This window comes from Heterocephalus glaber, unplaced genomic scaffold, assembly GCF_053883595.1.
Source record: "Heterocephalus glaber isolate CG9 unplaced genomic scaffold, H.glaber_assembly_v1.0 deba00001593, whole genome shotgun sequence".
In the NCBI taxonomy this organism is placed as follows: Eukaryota; Metazoa; Chordata; class Mammalia; order Rodentia; family Bathyergidae; genus Heterocephalus; species Heterocephalus glaber.
In genome coordinates this window covers 193,904-208,184 of record NW_028258368.1, presented here as the reverse complement: position 1 = coordinate 208,184, position 14,281 = coordinate 193,904, and the positions used below count along the sequence as shown (strand labels likewise).

The window sequence follows — 14,281 nt, the reverse complement described above, 5'->3', positions numbered from 1 at the left end:
AAGTATTTTAGGCTGTAACTATTTTCTTAGCAATAATTTGTTTATTTTCCAAAATTTTGATGTATGCTTTCATTACTATTAAATTCCTGACTTTTTGTTATACATTTTTTCTTGGACCCAAGAATTGTTTAACAGTTTTATTTTTATTTCCAAGTTTAAAAAATATTCTTGCTCTGTATTTTGCTGCAGTTTCATTGCAATGTCTCAGATAATTTTGTGCATCTATTTCTACTTCATTAGAATTTATTGAAATTTTCCTTTTGGTAAAATAAATATGTGACTAGTTTGTTCAAAATGTCTATAAACACTACAAAAGAGAACTTATTGTTCACTTGCTATATATTCGTCAACATATACATGAAAAATTCTCAAAATCATTAGCCATTAGGGAACTGCAAATCAAATCTACAGTGAGACACCATCTTTCCCCAATTAGAATAGCTATTACAAAATAAAAAGCATTGCTGAAGATTTGGAGAAAAAGGAGCTCATACACATTGTTGGTAGGAATATAAATTAGGATAGCCAGTACAGTCAGAATGGAGAATAGTACTGTATAGAAGTTCCTCAAAAAACTAGAAATAGATCTTCCTTATGATCCAGCTATCCCACTTCTGGGTATCTATACAAAGGAAATCAGCATATTGAAGACATCCTAGAACACTCCTGTTGATTGGAGCACTGTTCACAATAGCTAAGAAATGGAATCACCCTACATGCTCATCAACAGATAAATGGGAAAGAAAAGAAAAAAAGCAGTATATATGCACAATGAAATATTGTTCAGCAATAAAGACAGATGAAATTCTGTCATTTGCAGCAAAATGGATAGAATGAGGACATTATGTTGAATGAAATAAGACAGATACAGGAAGACAAATGACACATATTCTCTTGAATAGGCGGAAGCAAAAATAATGTCAATCTGAAAGTACGATAGTGATTACTAAAGATTAGAAAGGGTGTGAGAGGGGTAGGAAAGGAGCGGCTGGATTTAATCAGTGCCCATTGTGTCCATGTACAGAAATATCATGCTGAACCCAATTAATATGTATGATTAAAACATGTTAATAAAAATCCATTCCCATGATAACTGAATTAATCCATTCATAAAGGTAGAGCTCTCATGGCCTAATGGCCTCTTAAAGATCCCACATCTTAAGACTGTTTCAATAGAAATTTAATTTCAACCTGAATTTGGGATGGGACAAACATTCAGATCGTAGTACAACTGGATTTTCTTCCTGGCCGATTTGCCTGGCTATCATAAAGACACTTGCTTTATTTTCAAAATCAAGAATTATAGTGAGTCAGTCTTAACAGTGTTAACATTATATATATATATATATATATATACACACACACATATATATATAATCTTTTTTACTTCAAAAAAAGTGGTATGAATTATCTCTTCAATATTTGTTCTGTTATTTCAGTATGTTCATCTATACTTTTAAAATTCCAGTTGTAAAAATGTTTTTTTGTCCATTTTCTATATTTTTACAATGTATTTTTTCTTATTGTCTCATTTCTAACATTTGTGTACCCATTCTTCAAACTATGACTTTTACTTTGCTCTGTGTAGTTTAGTCTTTCCTTTTGAAATGGTCTTTCTTCTTTCTTTGTGAAAATACATTGATGTAGCCCCCCCCCCCTTTTTTCATTAGTTTGTTTTTGTGGTTCTGGAGATCAAACCCAGGGCCTCACACACCTTTGGCAAGTGCTCTCCCACCACGCTATCCCTCCAGCCCCTGATAAGGCATTTTTGAAGTGTTGAAACTTAATGCCTGCAAGTTGGAAAGTCCTGTACATTAGTGTGAACAAATAGCTCAGTATTTACCCCTTAGGAAGGGAAATGATATTGTGGGGACTGCTCTGAAAAACAATCTGTTTCATAGGTGACCCGCATGGGAACTTATTGAAATACTGCAGAATACCATAGTCATTTAATCAAAACACTTCATTAAAACAGATGATTGGATTTAAAAGTTACATATATGTAAGGTATATGAAAAACAGGTATAGAAATATATATATGATTTAAATAGTTTATTTTAATTAAAATATTCATTGAATAATCTTTTGTTTGGTCAACAGTCAGTCTTTATTTTTGGATGGGTGACCAGCCATCAGTGTTCCATGCCATCATTTTCAACCAGAATGCAACATTTATGATTTCCAGTTCCTGTTTTTTAAAGATGACAGAACGTAAGGACCCTTGAGGAGCAGTATGGGGAGGAGGTGATCTCTGACAATTTTCCTGATGTCCTCCAGTCATCTCATCCACACCTAAAACAAAAACAGAATTTGAATAACTCTATCAAATTTTTGTTTACTCTTTAACTTTGCTTTTATACACATAACAATTCTTTCCATACTCACATCTCATTATGTTACATAATACCTCATGAAGATACATTATTACAATAATAAATTCAACTAGAAAAAACCTAACTGACTGTTAGGCCTGGTGGGACATTATGAGTAGGTAAGCTAAGATGAAATACCTCACTGTAGGTGGGAGCATCACTCAGTATATTTTACAGACAGAGTTCTGAGTATTGGTTAATTAGGTGAGTCAGCTTTGTGCATCATAATTAAGGGAGTTTCTACTGCTTTGTGAATTTGTATAGCTCTTTCTGAGTGCTCCAGTGCTTTCCAGAACTCTTCACTTGTTAGAGATGAGGAGCAAGCCATTTCCTGCAATGAGAATAGAAGCAGATTTCTTTTCTACTTTATCACTAGGAAACAATAAATTCAGAATTCCCCTGTAATATGATCAGTGTTACAAAATGATGATACTCCTCACCCCTCTGTTTTTGCTGAATATTGAGTGTTTTTCTTGGCTTAATTAGGTTTTTTGTGACCATGTCATTGCCTCTTGGGCCAGAAATTTTATTACCTTTTTAAGTGAGTTTGTTGCGTTCAGGACCCTCTAAGATATACTGTAGCAATTTTATTCCTTTGCTTTATTCCTCAGCATAGAGTCTATATTCAACATGCATTCAATGCTGATTTTCTATTTTATTTCTAGTGAGGTAGCTAAATTGCATTGATGAAGTTTTCCTCACCAGAGCATTGGCTTCCACCAAGATTTATGGGTTGCCAAGTAGCTTGTATTTGTTTTGTTTTGTTTTTTGTTGGGGTTTTATTTGGGGGGGGGTACTGGAGATTGAACTCGGGACCTTGTGCTTACAAGGCAGTTGGTGCAACCACTACCTTTGAAAGGTTAAGAAAATATTAAGAGCAATTTGGAAGCTAAGCATTGGGATACTGTCCTGTGTTAGTCAGCTTTCCATTGCTGTGTCAAATACCTTAGATAAACAACTTATAAGGAGGGAAGATTTATTTTGACTCACAGTTTTAAAGATTTCAGTCCATAGCCAATGGTTCCTTTGCTTTTGGGCCTTTGACAGGTAGCACATCACAGCAGGCACCTGTGGTAGAGAGAGCTGCTCACCTTATGGTGGCTGGGAAGAAAAAGGAGAGGAAAGGGCTAGTAACTCTACCAAGGCCACACCCCCAGTAGCCTAACTGCTTTCAGCTGAGCCCCACCTTTGAAACACTCAACAGCCTCCCTAATAGGGCCACAGACTGGGGACCACGCCTTAACACACAGGTCATGCAGGGATATTTCAGATCCAAACCAGATGTCCTTCAGCAGTCACAGGGTGAAATACGAAAGCAGTAAGGCTGGAAGAGGCAGCTCAAGCCACGGTGTATGGGGACAGTGATTTCTCCAGTGCTGAGGTAACTTTGTGAAAAGAAAAATGACTGCCCTGAGGTAACACACAGAGTTCAACCTGCTAACTTTTTGTTTGTTTGTTTGTGTGAGAACCAAAGGAAATGAAGTTCTATAATTCTTAAAAAACATGAGGAGATACCACCCCACAGGTCCCTCTTTTCCTGGTTTTGCACTCTTGCTTTATTTCCCACTCACCTTTCCATTTCAGTTACTCTTTAAGGTTTACAAACTCCATTCTACACTTTCTTATCAAAATGGTGTTATAAAATAATACATGACAAACCCAGAAAAGCCTCAGAAGGAAAATGCATATTTTGATATTAGATGAGCTAAACCATAAAACAATTGCTTAAAACAAGGTGTATTGAATCAGATTTGGATAAAAGACCTCAAAAGAAAATCAGGTTAAAATCTATGCTTATTATGGGCAGAAGGTGTGCCTCAGTGGTAGAGCACATGCTTAGCACCTAAGCACACCTGAGTTTCTAGATTCCATCATCAGCATCAAAAAATCACCTAATTATGAGAACATTTTTGCAAGTCTAATAAGTTTATGAACACATGTATATGTGTTATATATGTATATATTTATATTCACATTCACCCATTGTGTTTTATTGAATGAATGTTAAGAAGAAAAAATCTGAAGGAATATACACCAAAATATTAATAGTTACCATCAAATGTTAGAAGAAAAAAGCCCTTTTTCCCTCTTTATATTTTCTATACTTCATGAGTTTTAAAAATAAGAATGAAAACTATAACTGTTTACATTTGCTGGTAAAAAAGGGAATCTGGAATGAGCGCATACTACAAGTATATTGAAACACATTCCTAACACATTGCAGAGTTTAACGTTGACCAGTCCACTCTTTTACCCCTTCCAGGGAAGAGACTGAATACCAAAATGCCATTGATTTCCTAAGAAGGAATTATGAACATTAGAGTCAGTCTTCAGTGGACACATGAACATAGATCTGCATAATGGAGAAATAAAAACATGTTACAGGAAATTATTACTCATAGTAAAATCTTACAAAAGGCAAAAATATTTGGAAGTCAGAATAACAACAACAAGGCTATATTCATCAAGTAGACCACAGACACAAAGCACAGCATTTCTTCATTCTACCCATGTGTCATTCAACTAGTGTAGTAGAGGTCACCAAGTATCAATCTGCCTGGAGCAAATGCTACTGAAACACAAAAAGTGTCTGTGTCAGCACACCGTCAAATTCCAAATCTAAGGAGTCACTAATGCAGAGAAAATTCTAGGGTCTTATACTGATTCATAAAAATATTTTGTTTCCAGAAGTGAGCTTAAAGCAAAGCTTAGAAAACAAGAAGTTCAAGGGTCCACGAAAGAATGAATTAAGTCAAGCTGGGAATACTGAGAACTAGATGGGCTACATGGTTCTTTTCCTGAGTTGCTGAATCATAGTCCCAAGGCCTTTCATGTTGTAGTGAACTGGATAAAGGGAAGAAGATACATGAATAATTTGTTTTTCTTTCCAAAGTATAACACATGAAATAAGGACATTAAACCCCTTCTTGTCCATTTGAGCCCAAGGTGAAAGAATTCTTGCTACTCATTGATCTTGGAGGGGTGAAAGAAAGTGCTGAAGAAGAGATGAGTATAGAAAAACAAATAGTAGTAAGATGTGATTCTGATGTACAGATGGCAACACCAATTAGAAACCAAAGGGCTCACTTCCCAGATTTTTCATTTCTCATGATCCCTCATCAAATAAGGGAGGAGAATAGAAGTTCATCTGGTTTAAAAATACATTTTTAAAATGATCATTAATTTATTCAGCCAACATATATGCACTTAGTCCATACTATGTGCCAAGCAATGTGCTAAAGATGTAATACAACCCAAGACATAATCTTTATGCTCAAGAAATTTAAGTTCTGGAAGAAGTTAATTAAAGATAATATTTCTATAACTATCTCCCATCTAAATGTTCCAAATATCTACTTTGTAATTTACCTATTTTGAGAAAAAGGAGGTTGGATTAATCAGTGTACACACTATACGCACATAGAAAAACAGCACACCAAATCCCACTAATAATACATGTTAATAAATTTTTTTAATTTACCCATTAATAAAACATTTTGGAAAGTTTTCCAATAGGCTAAGTTACTAAGTTATATATCCAGGAATAAAGAGTGAGTATACAGATAAATAATAAAACTTGATTTATGCCCTTAGAGATCCAATAATCTAATGAAAATTCAGATACATTAATAAAAAAATAAAACCTAAACACCCAGATTTCATAAAATGTTATTGTAGATTCAACCTCATCCCTGAACTGAAATAGTGGATAAAACAAAACTAAATGCAAGTATTTTTAAAAGCAAACTAAAAAAGGAATTCTCCAAATACTAAAATTTAGGATCCCCGGTACCAAAAAAAAAAAAAAAAAAAAAAAAATCTACAAAATTCATAGGTCTTTTCAAATATACATAGAAATTTTATAATAAATAACCACTTTTTAGGCTTAATATCCATGCCAAGAGATTAATTTTTTAATTTTTGTTTTTTTCTTTTTTGGTTTATATTTCAATGAGTAAATTTTTAACTTTAAAATCTACAAAGGTTTAAAAATACATTCTTATATACAAGTAGTATATATTCATTTGAACTCTTATTTATACCAAGTATATGTAAACAGCTTTGTCTAGTAAAAAATGCATAGTTATGTTTTAAATTCAAAAGATTCAGAAAAACAAAAGGAAAAGAGATCAGTCTTTGCATTCTAGAATTTAGTGATAACTACCAAAATTTGGGTAGAGTCCCGCAGAACACTCTGAATCAGCCCGCTGCAGACAAGCAGGTTTGTGCACAGCCTACCGAGGTCCTGAGTCATGCAGATGGCACCAAATCAGCCCGCTGCAGACAGGCAGGTCTGTGCATGCCCTACCAAGGTCCTGAGTCATGTGGAAGACACCAAATCACCCCACTGCAGACAGGCAGCCACCTGATTCCACATTGCAAAGGCACAGAGGACACCAGACTACCAGACCAAGGTACTGAGTCCCACTGTTCCCAGCCCAGAGGTAGGGGCTTCTGAGCCGTCGTCCCACTGCTCCTGGTCCAGAGGAAGGGGTTTCCCGGCCACCATCCCTCTGGCTTCTCCCAGCCCACAGGAAAGGGCTTTTGGGTCACCATCCCTCCCGCTGCTCCCAGCCCAGAGGAAAGGGCTTTTGGGCCACCATCCCTCCCACTGCTCCCGGCCCAGAGGGAGGGGCTTCTGAGCCACCATTGCACTGCTCCTGCTCCAGAGGAAGGGGTTTCCCGGCCACCATCCCTCTGGCTGCTCCCAGCCCACAGGAAAGGGCTTTTGGGTCACCATCCGTACCACTGCTCCCGGCCCCTGTGCCACCTCACCAACCTCAGAGGAGGTAATTCGTGCAGGCGCTAACAGTCCCCCACCCCAGTCAAAATGAGAGAACACATAAATAAGTCTCAAAACCAGACTTCCAGATCACCTACAGCAACCCCAAAGGGAAAGGAGATGGAACACTCTGATACTCAAACACCTGGACCCACTGAACTGGCAACAAAAGGGGATCTGGAAAAAATGAAATCAGAAATAATTTATCAGATAAAGGAGAACTTGTGCCCTTAGTGCAAGACATGATTAATAAATCTAGAGAGGAGCTGAGGAACATGATGGAATCCCAACATAAGAAAGAAATGGAATCCATAAAACAGATGCAAATAGATTTCCAGGACAAGAAAAACTCCATTGAAAGTCTACATAGCAGAATGAGCCAGTGTGGGGACAGAATTTCAGATATAGAGATAAGACTGCAATTAGTGACCAGGAAAAGAAAAATTGCTTCAAAATTACAAGGGAACATGAGAAATCAATCAAGCAGCTGCTAGGTGATGCAAAACAGAATAACATAAGACTGATTGGAATCAATGAAGAAACAGGAGAGAGTGCAGATGACATAAAAACTCTCTTCACAGAAATAATGGCAGAAAACTTCCCAAGCAGGGACAAAGAGCTTGACATACAGATAAGTGAGGCATTTAGGACTCCAAATAGCCTTGATCAAAAAAAACTACACATAGGCATATAATTGTTAAGATTCCAGAAACACAACAGAAGAACAAAGTTCTACAAGCAGTTAGAGAAAAGAAACAAATCACATACAAAGGAAAGCCCATCAGAATCACAGCAGAATTCTCAACACAAACCATCAAGGCAAGAAGAGCTTGGAGTGACATATTCCAAGCCCTAAAAGAAAACAACCTCCAACCCAGATTGATGTACCCTGCAAAACTATCTTTCAAAATGGATGGAGAAATAAGATACTTTCATGACAAAGAGCACCTTAGGAACTTTGTGAATACCAAACCAGCACTCCAAAGAATTTTACACAATAGCCTGGGAACAGACATTGAGGCTCACAACCCCAGGAAGCAAAGCAGAATGAACCCAACTGGCATGACAAGAAATTAAATGTAAAGGGGGAGAACCCAACAAAAAGAAAAAGTCATGGTAATGACAAGAAATATGTTTCAGTTATAACCATCAATCTTAATGGTCTCAATTCACAAATCAAAAGAAACAGACTGGCAGAATGGGTCAAGAAGCAAAATCCAACAATATGCTGCATACAAGAAACACACTTAATTCAAAAGGAAACTCATAGATTGAAAGTTAAAGGGTGGAAAACAATACTCCATGCGACGGGAACCCCCAAAAAAGCAGGAGTAGCTATCCTCATGGCAGATGAAGTAGATTGCAAACCAACACTGATTAAGAGAGACAAAGAAGGACACTACATCCTTGTAAAGGGAAGAATCCAAGAGGAAGAGATGACAATCATAAATATTTATACACCAAACACTAGTGCACCCAACTATATAAAACAAATACTAACGGACATGAAAAGTCATATATGCACTATTACAATTGTAGTGGGGGACCTCAACACCCCACTGTCACAAATAGATAGATCAACTAGACTAAAAATAAGTAATGAAATACTAGAACTCAAACGAACTGTTGAACAAATGAACTGAACAGATGTTTACAGAGTCTTCCACCCCACAAAATCAGAATACACATTGCTCTCAGCTGCACATGGGTCATTCTCAAAAATAGACCACATACTCACCCATAGAACATGTTTAAGTAAGTGCAAAGGAATTGAAGTTATCCCCTGTATATTATCAGACAATAGTGCGATGAAATTGGAGATCCATAGCAAAAGAAACTGAAAAAATTTCATAAACACGTGGAAATTGAACAACACACTTCTGAATAACCAATGGGGCACAGAGGAAATTAAAGAAGAAATCAGACAGTTCCTTCAATTAAATGACAATGACAATACAGCATATCAGAATCTATGGGACACAATGAAAGCAGTCTTACGAGGGAAATTCATAGCAGTGAATATGCATATTAGGAAAACAGAACGAGCCCAATTAAACAACCTGATGCTGAACCTCAAGCTTCTAGAAAAAGAAGAGCAGGACAACCTCAAAGCTCATACAAGGGAGGAAATTATAAAGATCAGAGGAGAAATCAATACAATGGAGACTAAGAGAATGATACAAAAAATCAATGAAGCCAAGAGTTGATTCTTCAAAAGAATCAACAAAATTGACAAACCCTTAGCCAACCTTAACAGAAAAAGGAAAGAAAAGGCCCAAATCCATGCAATTAGAAATGAAAAGGGTGAAATGACAACAGATCCAGCAGAAAATCCAGAGGATCATCAATACCTACTTCCAGAACCTATACTCCAATAAGATGGAAAACACAGAAGAAATGGACAGATTCCTAGGTACATATGAATTACCAAAGTTGAACGAAAAAGACCTAAAAATTCTAAACAACTCAATATCAACTAATGAAATTGAAAATGTAATTAAAAACTTATCAACTAAGAAAAGCCCAGGCCCTGATGGCTTCACTGCTGAATTCCACAAGACATTTAGAGAGGAACTGCTGCCACTACTGTTTAAACTCTTCAGTGAAATTGAAAGGGAAGCAATACTACCAAATTCATTCCTGGAAGCAAGCTTCACCTTGATCCCCAAAGCAGAGAAAGACCCAACCGAAAAAGAGAACTATAGGCCAATCTCACTAATGAACATAGAAGCAAAAATCCTTAATAAGATAATGGCAAATAGAATACAGAAGAACATCAAGAAGATCATATACCCTGATCGAGTGGGATTCATCGCAGGGATGAAGGGATGGTTCAATATATGCAAATCAATCAATGTAATACACTATATCAATAGAGCCAAGGACAAAAACCATATGATTATCTCCATAGATGCAGAAAAAGCATTTGACAAAATCCAACATGCATTTATGATAAAAACCCTACAAAAAATTGGAAAAAAGCCATCTATGAAAAACCAAGAGCCAATATCATACTAAATGGTCAAAAACTGAAATCCTTCACACTAAAATCAGGAACAAGACAAGGATGCCCACTATCACCGCTCTTGTTCAATACAGTTTTGGAAACATTAGCCATGGCAATTAGACAAGAGAAAGAAATAAAAGGAATAAAGATAGGAAATGAAGAAGTCAAATTGTCATTATTTGCAGATGACATGATACTCTATATAGAAGACCCCAAGAACTCCACCAAACTTCTTCTAGACTTAATAACCAAATTCAGCCAAGTAGCTGGTTACAAGGTCAACACACAAAAGTCAATAGCTTTCCTCTACACGAATGACAGACTCACTGAGAGAGAAATAGGGCAAATAATTCCTTTCACAATAGCATCCAAAAAACTGAAATACCTAGGAATCATCCTAACGAAAGAAATCAAAGACCTCTTCTCTGAAAAGTATAGCACTCTGAAAAGAGAGATTGAAGATGATATAAGAAAATGGACAGACATCCCCTGCTCCTGGGTAGGAAGGATTAATATAGTGAAAATGGCCATACTTCCAAAACTGCTATATAGATTGAATGCAATTCCAATTGAGATCCCAGCAGCATACTTCATAGACCTCGAGAAAACAATCCAAAAATTCATTTGGAACAAGAAGAGGCCCAGAATAGCAAAAGCAATTCTAGGTAACAGAGACATGGCAGGGGGTATCACAGTCCCCAACCTGCAACTACACTACAAAGCTACTGTGATAAAAACAACATGGTACTGGCAAAGAAACAGACTTGAGGACCAGTGGAACAGAATAGAAGATGCAGAAGCAACGCCAGACACACTCAGCCATCTCATCTTTGATAAAGGAGCCAAACAGCCTCATTGGAGGAAGGATAGCCTCTTTAATAAATGGTGCTGGAAAAATTGGGTTTCAACTTGCCAAAGATTAAAACTAGACCTATATCTCTCACCATGCACTAAACTAAAATCAAAATGGATTAAAGATGTAAATATTAAAATAGAAACTCTGAACCAGTTGCAACAGAGGTTAGGTAGAACCCTTGAAGACATTGGTGTAGGAAAAGATTTTATGAACAAAACCTCAGTTGCCCATGAACTAGCACAAACTATCAACAAATGGGATCTCTTCTTATTAAAAGGCTTCTGCACAGCAAGAGAAACCACCAGAAGTGTGAAGAGACAACCCACAATGTGGGAAAAAATCTTCACCTGCTGTTCCTCAGACAAAGGTCTACTATCTTGAATCTATAAAGAACTGAAAAAGATCAGACCTCCCAAATTTAAAGACCCAATCCAAAAATGGGCATCTGAAATGAACAGACATTTCTCAGACAAAGAAGTAGAAATAGCAAATAAATACATGAAACAATGTTCAACATCACTGGTCATTTGAGAGATGCAAATGAAAACAATGCTGAGATTCCACTTCACTCCAGCAAGAATGGCTGCTATCATGAAATCAACCAGTAACAAATGCTGGTGGGGCTGTGAGGAAAGAGGAACCCTGCTCCACTGCTGGTGGGAGTTTAGACTGGTGCAACCACTGTGGAAATCAGTATGGAGATACCTCAAAGAACTAGGACTGGAAATCCCATTTGACCCCGCTATTCCACTGGTGGGGATCTTCCCCAAAGAATTAAAAGAATCATACCACAGTGATATATGTGCACCCATGTTCATAGCAGCACAGTGTATGATAGCTAAAGCTTGGAAACAGCCCAAATGCCCATCAACTGGAGACTGGGTAAAGAAAATGTGGTTTTTTTATAAAATGGACTACTACTCAGCCATAAAAAAATGAGAAATTAGAGACATTTATAGCTAAGTGGATGCACATTGAGGCAATACTCTTAAGTGAAATGAATAGGACACACATGTGTAAATACCAAATAGTTTCTCTGGTATGAGAAACTGAAAGTGTAAATAAGGACTAAAATGTATAATAGGTAATGTGAAATAGGAAGAAAAGGGGCAAAGAGGAAGGAAGTGGGAGGGCTAGGGGAAAGGATAGAAGAGAATGGGATTAATATGAGAAAATGTAAAAATAGGAACAAAATCTTTGTAAATAGGGAGGACTGGAGGGGTTGAAGGGAGGGCTGGGCAAGCTTGAAAAATAAGAACCAAGAGAGACTATGTAAAGGTGCAAATTTCCAATGATGAATGTCATTATATTGTATACCTAAAATGTAGCAATTATTAGAATGAATAGTCGATAATGTAAAATAGGAATAAAAGATCCAAAGAGGTAGGGGTAGTGGAAGTGGCAGGGGAAAGGAAAGAAGGGAAAGGAAAAAATGCTGAGAAATGGAAAAAATAGAAATAAAGTCTTTGTAAATAGGGAAGGGTGGAGGGTGTGAAGGGAGGGCTAGGAATGGGGAAAAAATAAGAACCAAGATGCATTATATAAAGGTACAATTCCCAATGAGAAATGTAATTGTGTTGTATACCTACAATGTACCAATAAAAGAATTTAATACAAAATAAATAAATAAATAAAATAAAATTTGGGTAAATTTCCATATTTTTCTTTGCATTAACTCACTAGACATTATATATATATATATATATATGTATTCTCCATCTCTTATATTTATAAAAATTTAATTTTATGCAATATCTGATCATTATTAGATAAAATTAGATATCAAACTCCATGCATTTAGAACTTTAAAATTATTTATAGGGTTCTGGAAAAATCATAATGCAAAATTTATAGAATATAGAACACAAAACTTTCATACCAAAATGTGTAGAATGCAGCCAAAATATTAGCTTTCTATATTATTATAAGAAAAGTTATAGAAAAGTAATGATATAAGCATTCAAATTTAAAAACTCTATATGTAATCATTGATTAACCCCTCAAACAACTAAAAGGAGAAAATAAAAAATTAATAACAAATTAGTAAAATAGAAAAAAATTATAGGAGGTTCCAGAGGATTATAATCATAATGAAAATTGATTTGAAAAGTCTAATAAAACCAGCAAACAATTGGTAAGACTGATCAAGAAAAATAAAATGGAAGAAAACATAACTAGAAATAAGATGAAAGGAATAGTGTTATATAAAGAAGCAGATTTAAAAATAAAGATTTGCCAAATATTTAAGAAAAATAAATGTCCTATGATATGCAAAACATTCTGCAGAATAGAAAAGTTCGTTAACTTATTCCACGGAGAATAAAATAATTTTGATTAAAAATAGATGAAGACAATAAAAGATAATATTAAAAGCAAGTCTTTTCCATTATAGGTAAACAAAATTTCAAACTAAAATTTTACAAACCCACCACTTTATACACATTAGAAAGGCTACTATGATAAAATAACAAGCATTGGTAAGGCTGTAGAGAAACTAGAATCCTTGTACACTGCTGGTGGGCATTTTAAAATGATTCAGCCGCTGTGAAAAGCAATATGGTTTTTCCTCAAAAAAATTAAAAATAGAATTATCAATTGATCTAGCAATTCCAGCTCTGGATATATACTGAATTGACCTAAAAACAGAGCCTCAAAGAGTATTTGTACATTTATGTTTGTAGGAGCATTATTCTTAATAGACAAGATATGAAAAGCAGACTATTGATAGATAAATGGTTGAACAAAAAATTAGTCATACATACAATGGAGTACTACTCAGTTTTGAGAAGGAAGGAACTTCTGATACATGCTACAATATGTGTAAACCTCAAGGACATGACGCTGCATGAAATAAGCCGGACAGTCACAAAAAGGCAAATACTATATGGTTTCATTTGAAATATCCAGCGCAGTCACATTTATAGAGACAGAAAGCAGAGTGATGGTTGTCAAGAGGAAGGGGACACAGGGAGTTACTGTTTAGTAGTTACAGAGTTTCAGTTTTGTAAAATAAAAACAGTTCTGGAGATTGGTTGCCCAACAATGTGAGTGTGCTTAAATAGTATGAACTGTACACATAAAAAATGGGTAAGATAGAAAATTGTATGGTATGTATATTTTACCACAATTTTTTAAAAATTTCAAACCAAGTTTAACAGTGACACCAGAGGAAAACTTGTATGTTCAGGAATTAAGGGCAACAGAAATGAAAAATAACTAAACAAATCTCCAAGACGATTTTTTTTTCTTCTTAGGTTCTTTAC

The 14,281-nt window shown here is 35.8% G+C and overlaps 1 long non-coding RNA gene across 2 annotated transcripts in view; it reads right to left on the bottom strand.

Annotated features, from left to right (window-relative positions):
• Nucleotides 1-363: 363 nt before the first annotated feature.
• The window catches only part of LOC101705213 (uncharacterized), a 203,386-nt gene continuing 189,468 nt past the window's right edge, over nucleotides 364-14,281 (bottom strand). Inside the window, exons 7-9 of one of the 2 annotated variants that reach the window (XR_015444015.1) lie at nucleotides 3,363-3,473; nucleotides 2,511-2,703; nucleotides 364-2,292 (exon numbers count right to left, since the gene is read on the bottom strand). This is a non-coding gene — a long non-coding RNA (uncharacterized LOC101705213). The remainder of the gene's footprint in view (nucleotides 2,293-2,510; nucleotides 2,704-3,362; nucleotides 3,474-14,281) is intronic. The other variant, XR_015444016.1, reaches the window with a different exon arrangement.